The sequence below is a fragment of the Ailuropoda melanoleuca genome, chromosome 1 (genome assembly GCF_002007445.2).
Source record: "Ailuropoda melanoleuca isolate Jingjing chromosome 1, ASM200744v2, whole genome shotgun sequence".
Classification (NCBI taxonomy): domain Eukaryota; kingdom Metazoa; phylum Chordata; class Mammalia; order Carnivora; family Ursidae; genus Ailuropoda; species Ailuropoda melanoleuca.
The window spans coordinates 189299787-189315767 of NC_048218.1; the positions used below are offsets into that span (position 1 = coordinate 189299787).

The 15981-nt window shown below is 50.8% G+C and overlaps 1 long non-coding RNA gene across 3 annotated transcripts in view; it reads left to right on the top strand.

The window, feature by feature from the left end:
* Positions 1–9700: 9700 nt before the first annotated feature.
* The window catches only part of LOC105239399, a 15429-nt gene continuing 9148 nt past the window's right edge, over positions 9701–15981 (top strand). For all 3 annotated transcript variants that reach the window (XR_004628809.1, XR_004628810.1, XR_004628815.1), the window contains exon 1: positions 9701–12376. This is a non-coding gene — a long non-coding RNA (uncharacterized LOC105239399). The remainder of the gene's footprint in view (positions 12377–15981) is intronic.

A 15981-nucleotide genomic window follows, 5' to 3' on the forward strand; every position in this document is an offset into this window, starting at 1 on the left:
ACCTGGAGTTATTACACCCTGTAATCCTAATGACATATAGTCCTATATACCAACTCGATACTATCCCGAGTGTTACGGCAATACTGCCGCGCGCGTTAATCCTGCCTTTCTCCCCCGTGGGCTTGCTCATCCCGAAGGGCCTGCAAAGCCGCCTTTGTTCTTCCCAGAGGGGGCCCCGAAGTCACAGCGGGAGGACCAACGTGCTCCCAGAATGGAGCTGTTGTGTCACGAGTAGGACATGGACAGTTGTCATTTGGGGCTTTTGGTTTTTTAAAAAAATATTTTATTTATTTGAGAGAGAGAGAGAGAGTCTGTGTGTGAGCATGAGTGAGGGGGAAGGGCAGAGGAAGAGGGAGAAGCAAACTGCCCCCTGAGCAGGGAGACCGACGTGGGGCTCAATCCCAAGACTCTGAGATCATGACCCGACCTGAAGGCAGACACTTACCCGACTGAGCCTTGCAAGCGCCCCTGGTGTTTTCACTGTGTCCAATCTGGGGTGTGATGTAAGTGCCCTGGAACTGTTGAGCCTGCCACCAGCCTCTCTCTTCTTCCCCACTCTCCCTCTCCAGCCTTTCCTTCTCTCATTCCTCCTTCCCCATCTCCTTCTCTTGTTGCCTAGCATCTATGCCTTGTTCTGCCAGGGACACCCTTGGACACAGTTCTTTCCTCCGGGAGCCCTTGGGGTTAGCGGGTACTCATCCTGCTGGCTATGCTCCTTGGCTGCAGGGTTTGGGGCTGGGAAGGGGGAGCAGACGGTTGCATGAAGTGGGAGCAGCATGGTTAGGGGTTGATGGGCAGGGGGCTTTCAGGATAGGGGACAGAACATCCAGGCCAATGCACCACCTCAGGATGGACCCCGGGCTTGTTTTACCTACAGCGTAGCCCATGCCAGACCCCAGGACTTAAAGCCACCTTTGCCATTAGAGCAGGAAATCTTCTGGGCTCCTTTTAATGAGGTGGGATTTTTTAAGGTCAAGGTTGCACAATTCACACAATCCAGGAATCCCTTCCCAAACCCCATATTCGTGCTCAGCCTTGTAGGACAGCGGTTCTAGAAGTGTGGTCCCTGTACCAGCAGTTTCAGCATCACCTGGGATCTTAGCAGAAATGCACCTTCTCAGGTCCCACTGCCAAGGGTGTGCTCGAAATGGTTCGTATCACCTTGGGAGAACCAATTGCATGCATTCCCTTCCTAGCTCCACATTTAGTGACAGTCACACTGGGGGCTTGAAATCAGACATCGTGGGGATATTTACACCATGGGAATTGGCAGACACTACAAATCAGTGCTTTTCTTTCTTTCGGAGAAGAGTTTCCAGCACACCATTGGGCCCCATCCACACCTACTGAATTAGAAACTCTGGAGGCCTGTGTTTGAATATGCTTTCCAGGTGATTCTGACATGCAGTCAAGTTTGAGAACCGCTGTTCTAGTAGGTTAGCACAGGTGGAATCATGAGAGGGGTGGGAGGAAACTAGGGGTTGGAGATAAAAAAGGGAGATGTTGGGGTAGCCAAGGAGTAAGGTTTTGCAAGGAAAGGTTGGGGAAGGTAAAGAAAGAAGAAAGTAACCCGGACAGGGGCCTTCCCTCCCAGCAGAAGGGCTGCGAGACCATTGGCAGGAAGCCTTCCCGGACAGAGGTGAAGAGGTGAGCCCTCCAGCCCCAGCGCCGGGAAGAGGTGCTGTGGAGGTGCGGGTGCAGCCTGTTTGGAATGCTCTGGTTTTTTCAGCTATCTGGAAGAGGGAGACAAAGTCAATCACTCTGAGTCCCGAGATCAGGGGGACGTGGAATCATTGGCTGGAAAAAGGCCCCTCCAGGTGATATTTCTGCAACTCAGAGAAAGGCATTTATAAGCAGTTCATTGCAGATACAAAGAGGAGAAATTCTGAAGTTTCTTTCACAGAAGAGATGAAAATGCAAAATCACAGCACTGTGTCCGTTACTGCTCGTGTTAATGTGTGCAAAATGCCATGGGAGACTTCTTTCCTTTTTCCAATGTTGACATATTTCAAACATACAGAAAAACGTAAGAAGTGATAGAACAAAAGCCTTGCAATCACCACCAGAAATAGCAAATGTTGACATATCACCACATTCATGTCGGAGTCTTTATTTTTTTTAAGATTTTATGTATTTATGTATGTATTTATTTAGAGCACATAGGAGCAGGGGGAGGGGCAGAGAGAGAAGGAGAGAGAGAATCTCAAGCGGACTCCGAGCTGAGCACAGAGCCCAAAGTGGAGCTTGATCTCACGACCCTGAGATCATGACCTGAGCAGAAACCAAGAGTTGGTCACTTAACCGACTGAGCCACCCAGGCACCCACCATGTCAGATTCTTTAAAAAAATAGTAATAATAACACAACCTTACAGACATGGCAAAGTCCCCTTTGCCTCCCATTTCCGTCCTGCAAAGATGTAGTAGCTATCCTAAAACTGATGGATATTCTTCCTATACCGTGTTCATACTTTATCCCATATGAATTACTCATAAATTCTACCTAGCAATGTTTTAAGTGCTTCTTAATTTACGTAAGTGGTGTCACCCTGAACCTATCATTCTGAAACTTGCTGTTTTCACCTAATGTGATGTTTCTAAGGTCTGCTTGTGTCGCTGGGTGAAGATCTAGCTCATTCATTTTAGCTGATGAATAACATTAAGCCGTACAAATAGACCACAATTCATCCATTAACCTACTGATGGACATCGAAGTTATTTCTTCTTTTTCACTTGTCACAAATGATTCTGCAGTGAACGTCCTTGAACTTGTTTCTCTAGAGTATGTCCCTAGAAGTGCCGCTGCTTGCCCTTGGGAGAACGCGTTCCCAGTTATGTACACATTGCCAAATTGCTCACAAGCTTGGCTGAACCAGGTCACGCCTCCACCAGCATGTCTGTGATCCAAACTAACGTGTTCCTTCTTCCGTGTGCTCTTGGGTTCTATTCTTTCCTGAATGTGAAGCAATGATAAAGATTTCTCTAGTTCATTCCTGACCTTTCTCCTCCTAGCTTGACTTTCCCTTAAAGGCTTAAGTTCTTCAGACATGAAGTTTTCTACCACCAGGGTTTTCCAGAACCTGAGCCCAGTGGCCCAGAAGAGATGACTGGTATTTGTGTCATAAGGTGAAGTTCTGCGTGTTCGTTCATATGCGTGACTCTGTCTGTGTCTGTGTGTGTAGCTCTGTACCAAAGCCAATAAGAAGATGGACTGGGAAGGGCAAGTCTTTCACGATGTCTTCTCAGCAATGAGTAAAAGCCAGGAGAAGGGTACCCAGTATGACCTAAAATTTACTCTCGTGCTCCAGGTCCTTTCCTCCCCCTCTCTTATTTGGTGTGGGTTAGGGAGAGACCTGTCCCAGGATGTCACCTTAGTGCTCCATCTTCCCTGCTCCCCAATCCCCACCAACCTCCAAATACTTCCTAAGCCACGGAAACACATGGGAGAGGGAAAGAGGGGTGCTGCATGGGGGAGGGGCAGTCCCATGTGCTCCATCTGGGGGAAAGGGCTGACTTTTTGGCCCCGAGTCTAACAGCTCTCTGTCCGTGCCAAGGGCTGCCTCCTGCCTCTGGGCCTGTAGGGTTGGGAGACCTGCCAAAATCCTAGACTGGGCAATGACAGTGGACAGCCTAGATCCTGGCCACTGACCCTGACCCTCAGCCCAGGGCCATACCGAACCAGTCTGGGGTGCCTTCCCTCCTGGGCCCTGAAGCAGGGAGCCTTCAAAGCCTCTGAAATAGACTTGAGAAGAGGGGGATAGATTGAAGGGACCACCACAAAATCACCTGTCTCACACTAAAAACATTTCAAGAGGCAGGAATCCAAGGTGAGGGAAAAATTTCAAGTCACAGTTCAGTGGAAGTACTATTTTTGAATGGGATTTTTTTCCCCCCTCAACACTTTCAACAGTGTTTATTTGTAGGGGGTACTGTGTTTATCCCTTTTCAAAAACAAGAAGCCCGAAACCCTTGGCTTCCTTGTTCCACAGACTCTTTTGACCCTAAACAGCTCGCCCTCCTGGGCAACAGGTGGCTTACTTCAGGCTGGAGGACATCCGTGTGCCAAGAAGGTCCCAGCGGAGACCTCACCTCTGAGCCCTGGTCCACCAGCCAATGACGATGGGCGGAGGTGACGTCACTACATCCTGTTTCCCAGCCCAGCCTGAGAGGATGGGCCCAGCGGAGAAAAAGAGCCAATGTAAGTGACGGCCACGACCGAGGTTGGTAAAGAAGTGGTGTAAGGCAAATGAGTCAGCAGCAAGTTTAAGCAATGAACAATTGCACCACGGGGTGTTTCTCAAATTCTTGTCTACATTTAGAAAATATGCAATACCATTCAGTTGAGCCTCTTGATTCTGAAATAGCTACAGAAAATGTTAAAAATGCTGTGGAAGATGTGCCTGCATTAACACACACAAGAGTTAACAATTGTGCTGCGTGCCCCTCAGCAAATCTTCCAGGCTGGCTGTGCCTGGTTTCCTCATCTGTAATATGAAGGGAATGCGTGAAAAGTGTCTCTGGAGATTCCCTCCAGTCTAACATTCTGTGACTTGGTGTCATGCTCACATTCTTAATACCCAGGCTGGGCGCACACAATGCCAAGACCACAAGTCAGTTCAGTCAGTGTGGACAAAACGTCCTCTCCAATCAATTCTTTGGCACAGTGTTGATAGAACAACTGGTTAACTGACACAATGGTTCATTTCACAACTGGTCGCACTGGCATCTTCATGACCAGTTCCTCCACGGGGGTGTCCTGACATGCTGTGTGTCCGGGGCAGTTATAAGGTGTGTCATAGGCAATTCGCTATGACGAATGAACTCCTGAGGTTTTGAAACGGTTGGTGAACTTTTTTGTCAGTTAGAACAGATTCAGTGTATCCCTATGGTAATGCCCCGTCACTCACTTGCATTCTGCTGCCCTGCCCTACAAGGAAGGAAAAGGGGTGGACTCAAAGCTTCCAGCCGGGGAGTGCCTATAGCCATGAGCCAATCAGGGATGCCCACGGGAGGTTGTCATGTGTCGTGCATGTGAGTATCATCCATCACCTGCAATGTGGTGTGTGAGGACGACTGATGGAGACTGCTGATACATAGTTAGACAGCAAGTCACTGGAGACCCGGGCCCCGGAACAATCTGATCCAGATGTGGACGGCTGCCAGGATCCCATGATCCAGCCACAAGACAATGGAGGAAGCCTTGAACAGAGCGCAAAAGGAAAAAGGCCTGTTCATTATGCCTGTCTTTTGATCCAAAAAGCACTGGTTCATCATGAGCTGCTCAGAGTTGGGGAAGGGGTGTGAAATCATGTTTATTGGGCATGTAGGTGCCAAGTCCCGTGTCGGACGCTCGTGGCAGGTTTCGATGCTGCCCGCCACCGTGTAACTTTCTGTTCTTGGCTGTCCAGTGGGATTTGCATTTCCTCCCCGCTGTGGTTTGGAATATTTATGTGATATTCTGGCCAATGAGTTGTGAGTAGAAGCAATGTGTGTCAGTTCAGTGCTGGGGCATTTAAGTCCTGGTTTTAGGCCCTCCAGAGCTTCCTCTCCCTCTACCGTGGGGGATGGCAACAGACAGTGGCTGTTCCATCGTCAGCCTGAGTCCCGGGGGACTGTGGAGCAGAGCCCCCGGTCAACTGTGATGCATGTGAATTCCACATTACATGGGAGGATATCCTAAAACTTGGTTGTGGGGTGCCCGGTAGCTCAGTCGGTTAAGCGTCTGCCTTCAGCTCGGGTTGTGATCCCGGGTCCTGGAATCAAGCCCCATGCTGGGCTGTCTGCTCAGCGAGGAGTCTCCTTCTCCCCTCCCATGCCTGCTGCTCCCCCTGCTTGTGCTCTCTCTCCCACTCTGTCAAATAAATAAAATCTAAAAAAATAAAAATAAATAAAACTTGGTTGTTATAAGCCACTAAGATTTTAGGGTTGCTTGTTACTGTAGCACAACGTAATTTTATGCTGACTGATGCAATATTTTATATTACATAATAAGATAGTGAAAATGCTTCTTCATCTATAAAATAGTAGTGACGATTCCTATCTCATGATGTTATTAGGTTTGGAAATAGTATTTATAAAATGCCTAGCACAGTATTTGGCACGGAGTAGATGTTCAACTGTACATTATTTTAATTTCATTAATTCCTCAAAATAAGCCTACGAGTAAACAGAGACTACAGGAGTATAAGAGAAAAGTTAATTCATTACCGATGTTTCAAAGGCCATGATAGGTCATGGAGAGCACTGAGAACATGTGAAGTTATCTGTGCCCACCTTCCCCTGAGCTCAGAGAAGCTCTAGAATGGAGAGGAGGCCCCAAAGATACCATTTCCAATTTAGCCTTTCTGTTGCCGGAGGAAAGAAGGATTTCACCTGCAGAAGTGATTCTTGATAGCTCTGGAATATAAAATAAGAGAATGGTCGAGGTGTAGGCTAGTATCACTGTTAGCTTCACGGAAGCTTGTTATCCCTCCAAGCAAGGTGCCCCACGAGGGCTTTCCCAAAGGTCCAATGAGCTAAACTCTTCTCTCAAATCAGCTGATTAGTACCGTCATTCCCAATTTGCTAGCTCACCCAGGACCCAGGACTAATCGGAAGAGCAGAATGCAGAGGAACGGAGAGGAGGAGAATACACATGGGGCAGAGGAGGGGGGATTGAGGGGCCCTTTGCCTCCTCCTGCTCCCCACCAAGCCTGGCCTGATACAGCAGCAGGGGCATGATCAGGGGAGGGCGTCGGGGAATCATCCCTTCCCTCCCCACACCGGTCACTCTGAAAACCATCCTGTTCCTGAGCCAAAACTTGCCATGATTTCCACTTCTATTTAACTGGGTGGAGTATGATGCCTTCAAGCCCCTTTATCTCCAAGGTCTGCTCCCAGATCTCTTTCCCTCTGAGATGTCACACCACGGCCACAAACTTGGTATTATGACTGATGTAATGTTTTATATAACATAGTAACATAGTTACTATGGAGCCCCGAGGAGTTTCTCAATTCTGACTCTGGGGTGGGAGTTTCCTGGACATATTCACAACACATGGTGTGCAGACAGTCACTCAGGGCCCAAGGAAGACTTAGTGACCCCGTCATCAGCAGTAGGTCAGACAGGAGGCAGTGGCTGATGCCCCACAGTCCTTGTGGAATGAAAAATAAAGAGATGCCCAGTTCCAACAAAGCACAACGTGTTCTTTCTAAAGCTAGTTTACCAAGGTATGCATGGCTTTTTTTTTTTACAACTTTATTTATTTATTTATTTATCAGAGAGAGAACGAACACGAGCAGGGGGAATGACAGGCAGAGGGAGAAGCAGGTTCCCCACTGAGCAGGGAGCCCCATGCAGGACTCTATCCCAGGACCCTGGGATCACGACTGGAGCTGATGCAGGAGCTTAACTGACTAGCCACTCAGGCCAGCCAGTGTGCGTGGCTTTTTGCAAAGCCATTTCTTTCTTGGAAAAGCTATGGGGCGCCTGGGTGGCTTAGCTGGTTAAGCATCTGACTCTGGGTTTCAGCTCGGTTGTGATCTCAGGGTTGTGAGATGCAGCCCCACATAGGGCTCCACGCTCAGTGCGGAGTCTGCGTGAGACTCTTTCCCCCTCAGTCTGCCCCTCCCACCATCCTCCCTCTTGCACTTTCTCTCTCAAATAAATAAATCTTTCTTAAAAATGAATATTCATTGGAAAAGCTATTCCAGGGGTAGGATAAAAGAAATCAGCTTTGTATATGGGAGGAACATAGCCTTCTAAAACCTTAGACAGTGATGAGGACTAAAAAAAATGTAATATTGAGGGCGCCTGGGTGGCTCAGTCGGTTAAGCAATTGCCTTCAGCTCAGGTCATGATCTCAGGGTCCCGGGAGGGAGCCTGGGTGGGGCTCCCTGCTCAGCAGGGAGTCTGCTTCTTCCTCTGCCTCTACCCCTCCCCCCTGCTTGTGCTCTTTCTCTGTCTCTCTCATGCTCTCTCTCTCAAATAAATAAAAACTTTAAAAAAAAAAGTAACATTGATAAGAACTTTGACCAGATAGGGGGTTGTGGCCTCAGTCCCTCTGTTGAGATGGTAAATGGAAAAGCTTTGCTGATGTGAAAACAATTACATGTAAATGTTGGGTTTTACAAAGCTGCAGGAGCGCTGTAAAAAGCTTTATTGAATTCTCCGGTGGAGCAGTGGTCTTTTCGTGGCCGTGGGTTGCACGGAGCGGTCCCTAGCGGCCAAGTCTTGCAGAGAGGTGCTGACACCTGGGACTCGCCTGCCGGACCCACGCTGTGGGGGCTGCGCCAGGAGGGACCGGGGCTTTGAAGCATCTACGCTTAGACTGAGTGGTGTCCCCTCAAAATTCCCACAGTGGAGCCCCAACCCCGGATGTGACTGCATTTGGAGGTAAGGCCTTTAAGAGGGTGAAGTTAAATAAGGTCATAAGGGTGGGGCCCTAATCCAATAGGACGGGTGTCCTTAGGAGCAGACAGACGGACACCAGGGGTGTGCTCACACAGAGGAAAGGCCATGTGAGGACACCGCGAGTACGCAGCCGTCTGTATTTCTCACCGCACATTGACCCTGCTGGCACCTTGGGCTTGGACTTCCAGCGTTCAGAGCTGCGAGAATACGAATGTCTGTTATTTGCGGCACCCAGTCTCTGGGGTTCTGTCACGGCAGGCCTAGCCCACTGACACGAGCTGTGAGGCAGATGGCTTGTTTTCTCTGTCTGTCTGCTTCTTGGTCCATTTCTCGGTGTAAGACACCTTTCCACAATTCTTCAGACCCTCTCAGCTCTGCCTGAGATTCTCCGTGGTCCCAGGGACCCAGCTGTGAGGCCAAAGGGTAGAGTCCCTTAGGCTGAGCCCGCACATGGGCAGATGACTGTGGCCCAGAGACGGAGGTTGAGCCCGGGAGAACTCCGCTCTGTCAGCCTCTAGCTGTAGGACTGGGGGCAAACTTTCATCCCCTCTGTCTCTGATTTCATCTGTCAAATGGGGGCAAAAATACAAGCCTCCCTTACAGGATTATAGTGAGGAGAAAGCAAGACAACGTAACAGTAAGCCCACAAGCATAAGGCTCCGTGAGCCATGCTTCCTAAAGACCCGGCAGCCTGGGGTGCAGCGTGGAGGGGAGCCGAGCCCTCTGGGCCTGGCTGGGGTGGGGGTGGGGGGCGTACCTGGGAGGGGAGGGTCTTTCCTCTCCAGGTGACCCGCTGGGGGAGGAGCAGGTTACCTGGCTAGGAGGGCCCCTCTTGGCACCCAGACCTGCCCCCAGTAGAATTCTTCTCTCTCCTGATTGTTCCCCAACAGGATGAGGACTTGCTCCTCCAGAGAGCACCGTCTGTCTTAATAAATAAGAACGAAGTAAAGGTTTCACAGACAGCCTGGTTCTCAGCAAGCACTCAATAAACATTAACGATTTCTATCTACTCACTTCCCACAAGCCGCTTTCACATCACCCCTCAGAGCAGATGTGGCCACAGGACCGAGGCATGAATTGGACCCTCTTGACAAGAATGGCACGGAGTAACTTTATTAATCAACTTGGTTCAGCTTTTTTTCCTTCCTTCCTTCTTTCCTTCCTCTCTTCCTTCCTCCCTTCCTTTTTGATTTATTAATTTATTCCGGAGAGAGAGAGGATCGTTTGGGAGCAGGGAGGGGGCAGAGGGAGAATCCTAAGCAGACTCCCTGCTGCGTGCGGAGCCCGATGCCAGGCTCGATCCCAGGACCCTGAGACCACAACCTGAGCCAAAATCAAGAGGCAGACGCTCAACTGACTGCGCCACCCAGGCGCCCCTGGGTCAGCTTTTCTAAGGGGAATTATGGAAAGGTGTCTTGCCCTGCAAAGCTGATCAATAAGCAGACAAAAGCAGAACACAAGCCATCTGCGTTGTAGACTGTGTGGGTTCTGTTCATGCCAAATGCTTCTCCAAGCCTTCCCAAACACCTGGGATTAAACAGGTTGAAGTCCCCCTCCCCCATATGACCCCAGCCAGGGTGTGGCAAAGCCCAGCAGCGCTCCTTCCAGACATTCTGATCTTCCTCACCGCACTGGCTGTGGGACAGCTCGGCTTTGTGGTTTTACTGAACCCCAACCTGCTCGCCTCAGGGCTCTCGGGTCCTTCACCGGGAGCCAGAGCACTTGCGACCTGGCAGGGAATAGAAAACAAAGCCTGCCCTGACCCAGACGGGAGAAGGAGGTGTGCAGCAGGAAACGGCTGCCCTTACCGGTGGTCTGAACCCAGGGGAGTTTGCCTCACGGAATCACACTTAATGAGCTGCCACCTCTGGGACCTGCTGCTTCGTGTCTGACCCCCCAGGTCAGACTGAAAAATGACTGTGAGCCCTTTTCTGTTTTCGCATCCCTGGGATCACGCTGAGCGCACAGGGATGCTCAGAGAGAAGCCACATTCGCTCTGTGTCACCTTCGGGTTAAAAGTACTTTCAAAGCCACGCTCTGGGATGGCCTGCTTTGTACTTACCAAATAGCAGGCTTCGCAGAGTCAAATGACAAGAGGGGTCAGTTGAAAATCTAACCTTATCAGGGACCTGGTTGCCAAGGGACCTTTCCATGCAGATTGCAGATAACTAACTCAGCGGAGAGCTGAGACTGAGAAAGGAATTCAGGTAAGGAAAATCTTCCTGCTGATTCAGAAAAAGGCAGTCTCAAGTTTAGAATATTCTGGAAATTCCACACGTTACTATAATTTACTCTCCTTCTCTCTCTCCCTGCAGACTACAAGGAAACAGGGCTAAGACTCAAACAAAAACACAAGAAACCAAAGCCTTCTTCTGAGAAGTTGTAAGAGGCCAGGAGAGGTCCTTAATTAAACATCAGAGATCAAGGCGGGAGAAAAGCTCCCGACCAGGGCTCTTGACAGATCCCATCAGATTTGGCACACAGCTAAGAAAGTTTAATCAGGGTCGATGAATTCTGCCCGAGCCGCAGGCGGACCAGGATTACATGAGCTAAAGGACAGCAGCACTAGTAACGCAGATGCCAGTTCATGCCTCGGTGCCGCCATTTCTTTGCGTTGAACCCCAACCGCATAGCCTATTTAAATATATTTTTTCTTCTTTGTTCTTGATTATTTTAACAAAAAGCTCTATTTTAACTTACTGAAAGAACACCAATGCCATTAGAAAAGCACACTTCAGGTGCGCCTGGGTGACTCGCTTGGTTAAGTGTCTGCCTTCGGCTCAGGTCATGATCCCAGGGTCCTGGGATCGAGCCCCGCGTTGGGCTCCCTGCTCAGCAGGGAGTCTGCTTCTCCCTCTGCCTCTCCCCTGCTTCGTTCTCTTTCTCTCATTCTCTCTTTCTCAAAAAAAATAAATAAAATCTTTTAAAAAAGGAAAAGAAAAGCACACGTCAGTTCCTAACGCTTTCAGGCAACCATGCAATTCAAGCCCAGCTATCTGGTGACCGGTTTGTTGTAAGCACAGGCGAGGGACCTCAGAGGACCCAGATGATGCCTGAGGTACTGGTGATGTGAACCCACGGAGCTCTGGTAAGTGCTCTGATGCTTGACCAATACTTATGAAGAAACCCCACCCAGGAAGGGACTAGATGTAAAAGCCTGAAAACACCGACAGCCAATGTTCTAACGACAAGTGAATGAGCAGTGAGGGGGGATGAGACCCAGCGTTACCCTGGGGCGATGCTCGTGAGCTTGGGCAACAGTGGGGGTAAAGGGTCCAGGCCGAAGGGCCAGCGGGAGGCCCGAGACTGCGGGCAGATCCCGCTCCCCCGGCTCCATTTGTTTAGATGGAAGGGATGACGGGAATGTCCCCTCAAATCCTCAGCTACACAAACCACTCCACCTTCAGCGGGGGGCAAAGATGTCCCGAGCCCTGTGAGGCGGGACCCCGTGGAGCGAGATTCTTGGGGCGCTGAGATACCCTGGGGCAATTCCTTTGGCTCCAAGAGGTAGGAAAGGAAACACTGGGGTCCCGACAAAGAGATCGCAAAGCACCCTGTGTCCGAAGCGCTTATACCCGTGTGCCCCCCACATTTCCGGCCCTCGGCTCCATGAGGCTCTTCGCGTGGCTGAGAGCAGAGCTGCCAGGTGCTGTCTCCGGACTGAAGCCTGGAGGAGGGGCCTCGGACATACCGGCTCTCTCTGTGTCGCCCCGGTGGCCGCAGAGGCCACACGCGGACATGCCAGGGCAGGACGTGGAGCAGAGCTCCCCCGCCAGCCCGAGTCACACCCTAACAAGCCTGCTAGGGATTCCTACAGGGTAGCCCTGTCAGGCCTACCCGACACATCCCACACGCCTGGTTCCTGGTCAGTCCCGGCAGTCAGGCTAGAAGGCCACAGAGCCTCTCCCCGTGATTCTGGGGGGACCTTGAAGAAATCGCTCCTCTGCTCTGGGTATCATTTCCTCATGGGGAAACTTAAGAGTTGGGTAAGTTGACTTTTCCGCTCTGTCATTCTCTACTTTTGTTTTTTTGAAAATGTCAGTCTAATGCTGACTGGAAAGTTACTAGGTACCAGGACTAGTGTCTGTCTTTCCCTATCTATCTACCTGCCTCTCTGCCTATCCATCCCCCCAGCTACCTAGCAACCCATCCATCCTCCCATGTGACTCCTAATTCATTATAAAGGGGGCTGAGACAGCTGGAATGGCGTTTGGCACTCAGCAGTTTTCCTCCCCTTCCCTGTACCCCAGGGACCCCAGCTATCCTTGGCTGTGATTGTTAATTTCAGGTGTCAACCGGGCTGGACTAAGGTGCCTAGATAGTTGGTCACACTTTACTTATTCAGGGAGGGGCAGGGGTTTCTGAGAGGGTGTTTTTGGATGAAATTAACATTTAAATCAGCAGACTTGAAGAAAAAGAGGTTGCCCTCTCACGTAGGTGGGCCTCCCCTAATCAGTCGAAGGCCTAAATAGAACAAAAAGACCAACCATCCCCCAAGTAAGAGAGATTTCTCCAACAGACAGCTTTCAGACTCCAGCTGGAATTTCTGTCCTTCTGGGCCTCCAGCCTGCCAGTTCACTCTGCAGAGTCTGAGCTTGTCAGCCTCCATAACCATGTGAGCCAATTCCTTACTATACCATCCTTTTGATTGAGTTTGTCTGGAAAGCCCTAATGAATACACTTGCTCGGGGAAAAGTAGAGTGGGTCCCTGGGCTCGAATGTGGAGAAAGGAGGGGAGCCAAGCCAGGGACATCTCAAAGGGACCAGGAGCCCAGATTCATGAGCCGCTCCCCTCATCCATTTTTCAAAACATTATGCCACCCCCACCCCCAATACATGTCTTTTAGCAACCAGTGTGTGAGTGGCTTGGGGCTTTAGGGCAAAGCTCCCTGAAGCCTGCTTGCCAGGGATCACAGCCACCTTCTCTCTGTGGGCCCCGCCCTAAAGGAAAGCCTGCTCTTGGGCTGGAGAACAGGGACTTAGGTGGTGGGGAGACGTGAGCTTTTAACCAGTCCAACCTCAGGATCAGTAAGACAAGGTCTGCCTCCCCTTCACCCTGGGTTGCAGGGAGGATGAGCAGAGAACAATGGAGGTGAAGCGCTAGGTGAATGGGGAAGTGCATTGCAAGTATGGGGAGAGCCATTCATTTCACAAGCCCACTTTCTGCCCAGAGCTGTGCTGGGGATGGGAACCCAGGCATGAAAGATGCGATCTGTTCTCAAGGAGCTCTCTGGCCCCGGGTGAGACAGACCCACAGACAGGGGAGTCTAATAGGGTGTGGTGAGTGCTGTAACAGACACGCGTCCTGGGTGAGATGCTCATGGTCTGGGGGAGAGGGACTCCTTCCTCATCCCAGAGTGGTGGAAGAGGGCTTCCTGTAGGAGGTGACCTTCCTGAAGGATGGGCAGAAGGATGAGGGAAAAGGGGAGAGGGTGCTCCAGACAGAGGGACCTGTAGGAGCAAAAGCATGGAGGTGTGAGAGAGTTGACCTGTTTGCAGTTATGGCCCCCAGCCCCCAGCCCCCAGTAGCCAAGTTTTGGGCCAGAAACATGAGGAACAGAAGATAAGGGTACAGCCTAGAGGATGTGAAGAGACAGGTGGAGGCTGCTTCCGGTCCCAAGAGGACCAGGCCCTGTCAATACATCATCTCACTGTCAGGGACCCTCCCTCTCTGCTGTCACTGGCTGGGACCCAGAAACCGCTGGATTTCCCCACGGCCGTGGCTCGCAAGCTGGGATCTCATGGAAACCTCCCCTCTGTACCAAGTGCAAGAACACACACCTCCCCCCCACATACACACAATGTGACACTTAGACACAACGAAACGTGATCAGAGACACACGTGGGTGCAGAAATTTAAGATCCTGACCTAAATTTCCTGACATGAACACAAGAGCACACACTCACAAACCCACACCAAAATTGCAAGGTCCTCTCAAAATCTGCCAACACAAACCAAATGCCGTCATAGCCCTTGCCTCTCAGAACAGTTCTTCCCTCCCCACTTACCCCCTCTGGACCCAGAACCACCCCCACCCCCTCAACCCGTTAGCATTCCCTGCATCCCACGGAGCTCACTGCCCCATTGCCGCCCCCCCCCCCAGGCTCTGGCGCTTACTGGCAAAGTGAACAGTAGGAAGCTGGAGAAGGGTGAGCAGTAATTGTGCTGTGCTTTGCAACCCCCTCAACTCCCCAATTTTTTTTTCTGGAGAATACTTAGCAGTGAAGCCTAATTTATGAAGTCCCTAAAGATTTGAACTTTCCGCAGAGTTGGCTGCAGCTTGCAGTGGGTTAGAGTCACTGGAGTGGAGCAGAAGGCAGGAGCTGGGCTGGGGCAGGCGGGCAGACGAGCGCCACAGCCTGGGAGCCCCACCAGGCCAGGGGCCCCAAACCGTCTTCCTCCCCAGCAGGGAGCTGAGAGCCACCCAGAGCATGTTGGGGATGGGGGGATGGGGCAGGGTGACACGGGGCACAGAAAGAGTCGAGGGAGGGAGTTGAGGGAGGCAGAGGGGCCTGGGGATCAGCGACCACCCATCACTGCTAACACCCTAGACAAATCCGAAAACTCCCCAAGCGCGTGCACCCTGCTCCCTCCCCAGGTCGCAAGATCTAATACAGTTTAAGACTATTCCTCAGATTTTCTCAGGTCTGGGGTGCCTGCCCTGGGGTCAGACACACCCCTTCCCCATCAGGCACCCCCAGAGGGCAAAGCAGAGATCTGTGGGGCAGATAGAAATAAAAAGAAGAGGCTTAATTCTCCCTGAAAATGGAAAAGACTTCCCCACTCCCACCCCTTTCCCTGGTCTTAAAGCATATACTTAAGAAAATTTGTAAGTGGAAATGCTTTCTCTGTCTCTTTGAAATGGAAGTAAATCTTTCAAAAGCTACATAAGCCTCTTGCCAGCTTTAGGACCCAGGCCTGCCTTTCCCCAGGACCTAGGAACCATTTCTTTGAAGCACAGTCATCTGGGAAGACAGCCCCCCATCTCCTAGTTTCTGTGGGAGGCTGGGACCCGAACTTAACTTCGGCTTCAAGTTGCAAAATCAGCTCTTGTCATAAAGAGATGAGAAGTTTATTTTTCTTTGAATAAAAGCAATTAGCAGACACAGATAGCCAGCCCCCAAGCCAGGGGAATCCAGGTTGAGCTATCAATTTTCTCACCTGAAGGGTTGTAACTGCTTATATAAAAAGTCTCTGCCATCTTTTAGCAGATTGCCTGCGATGTGCAACCCATTCCGGTTTAACGCTGATTAAATACGAAAACTTATTTTCTTTCTGTTCTACCTCTGTGGAGAGGTTGATTGGGTTGGGAGATTTTGTCCCATACTTTCCTAAAGAGAGCTCAGGCAAGGCTCAGCCTGGGCCCATCAGGAGGAGGGAGGCCAAGGAGATACTTTCAGCCTGAGTGTCACCTGGAGGGAACAGGGTCAAGTCAACTGGAGACTGGGAGACAGCCTCGGCAGCTGGCCGGGGTCCTCCAGCCCGCAGCCTGCCCTCTTCCCGGACTTCTTTGCCCTGGTTGTGCCTAGCTCCCTTTCCTGCATTGACTGATAATCTTTTGTTCCCCCCCCCCCCCCCCAACCCCAACCC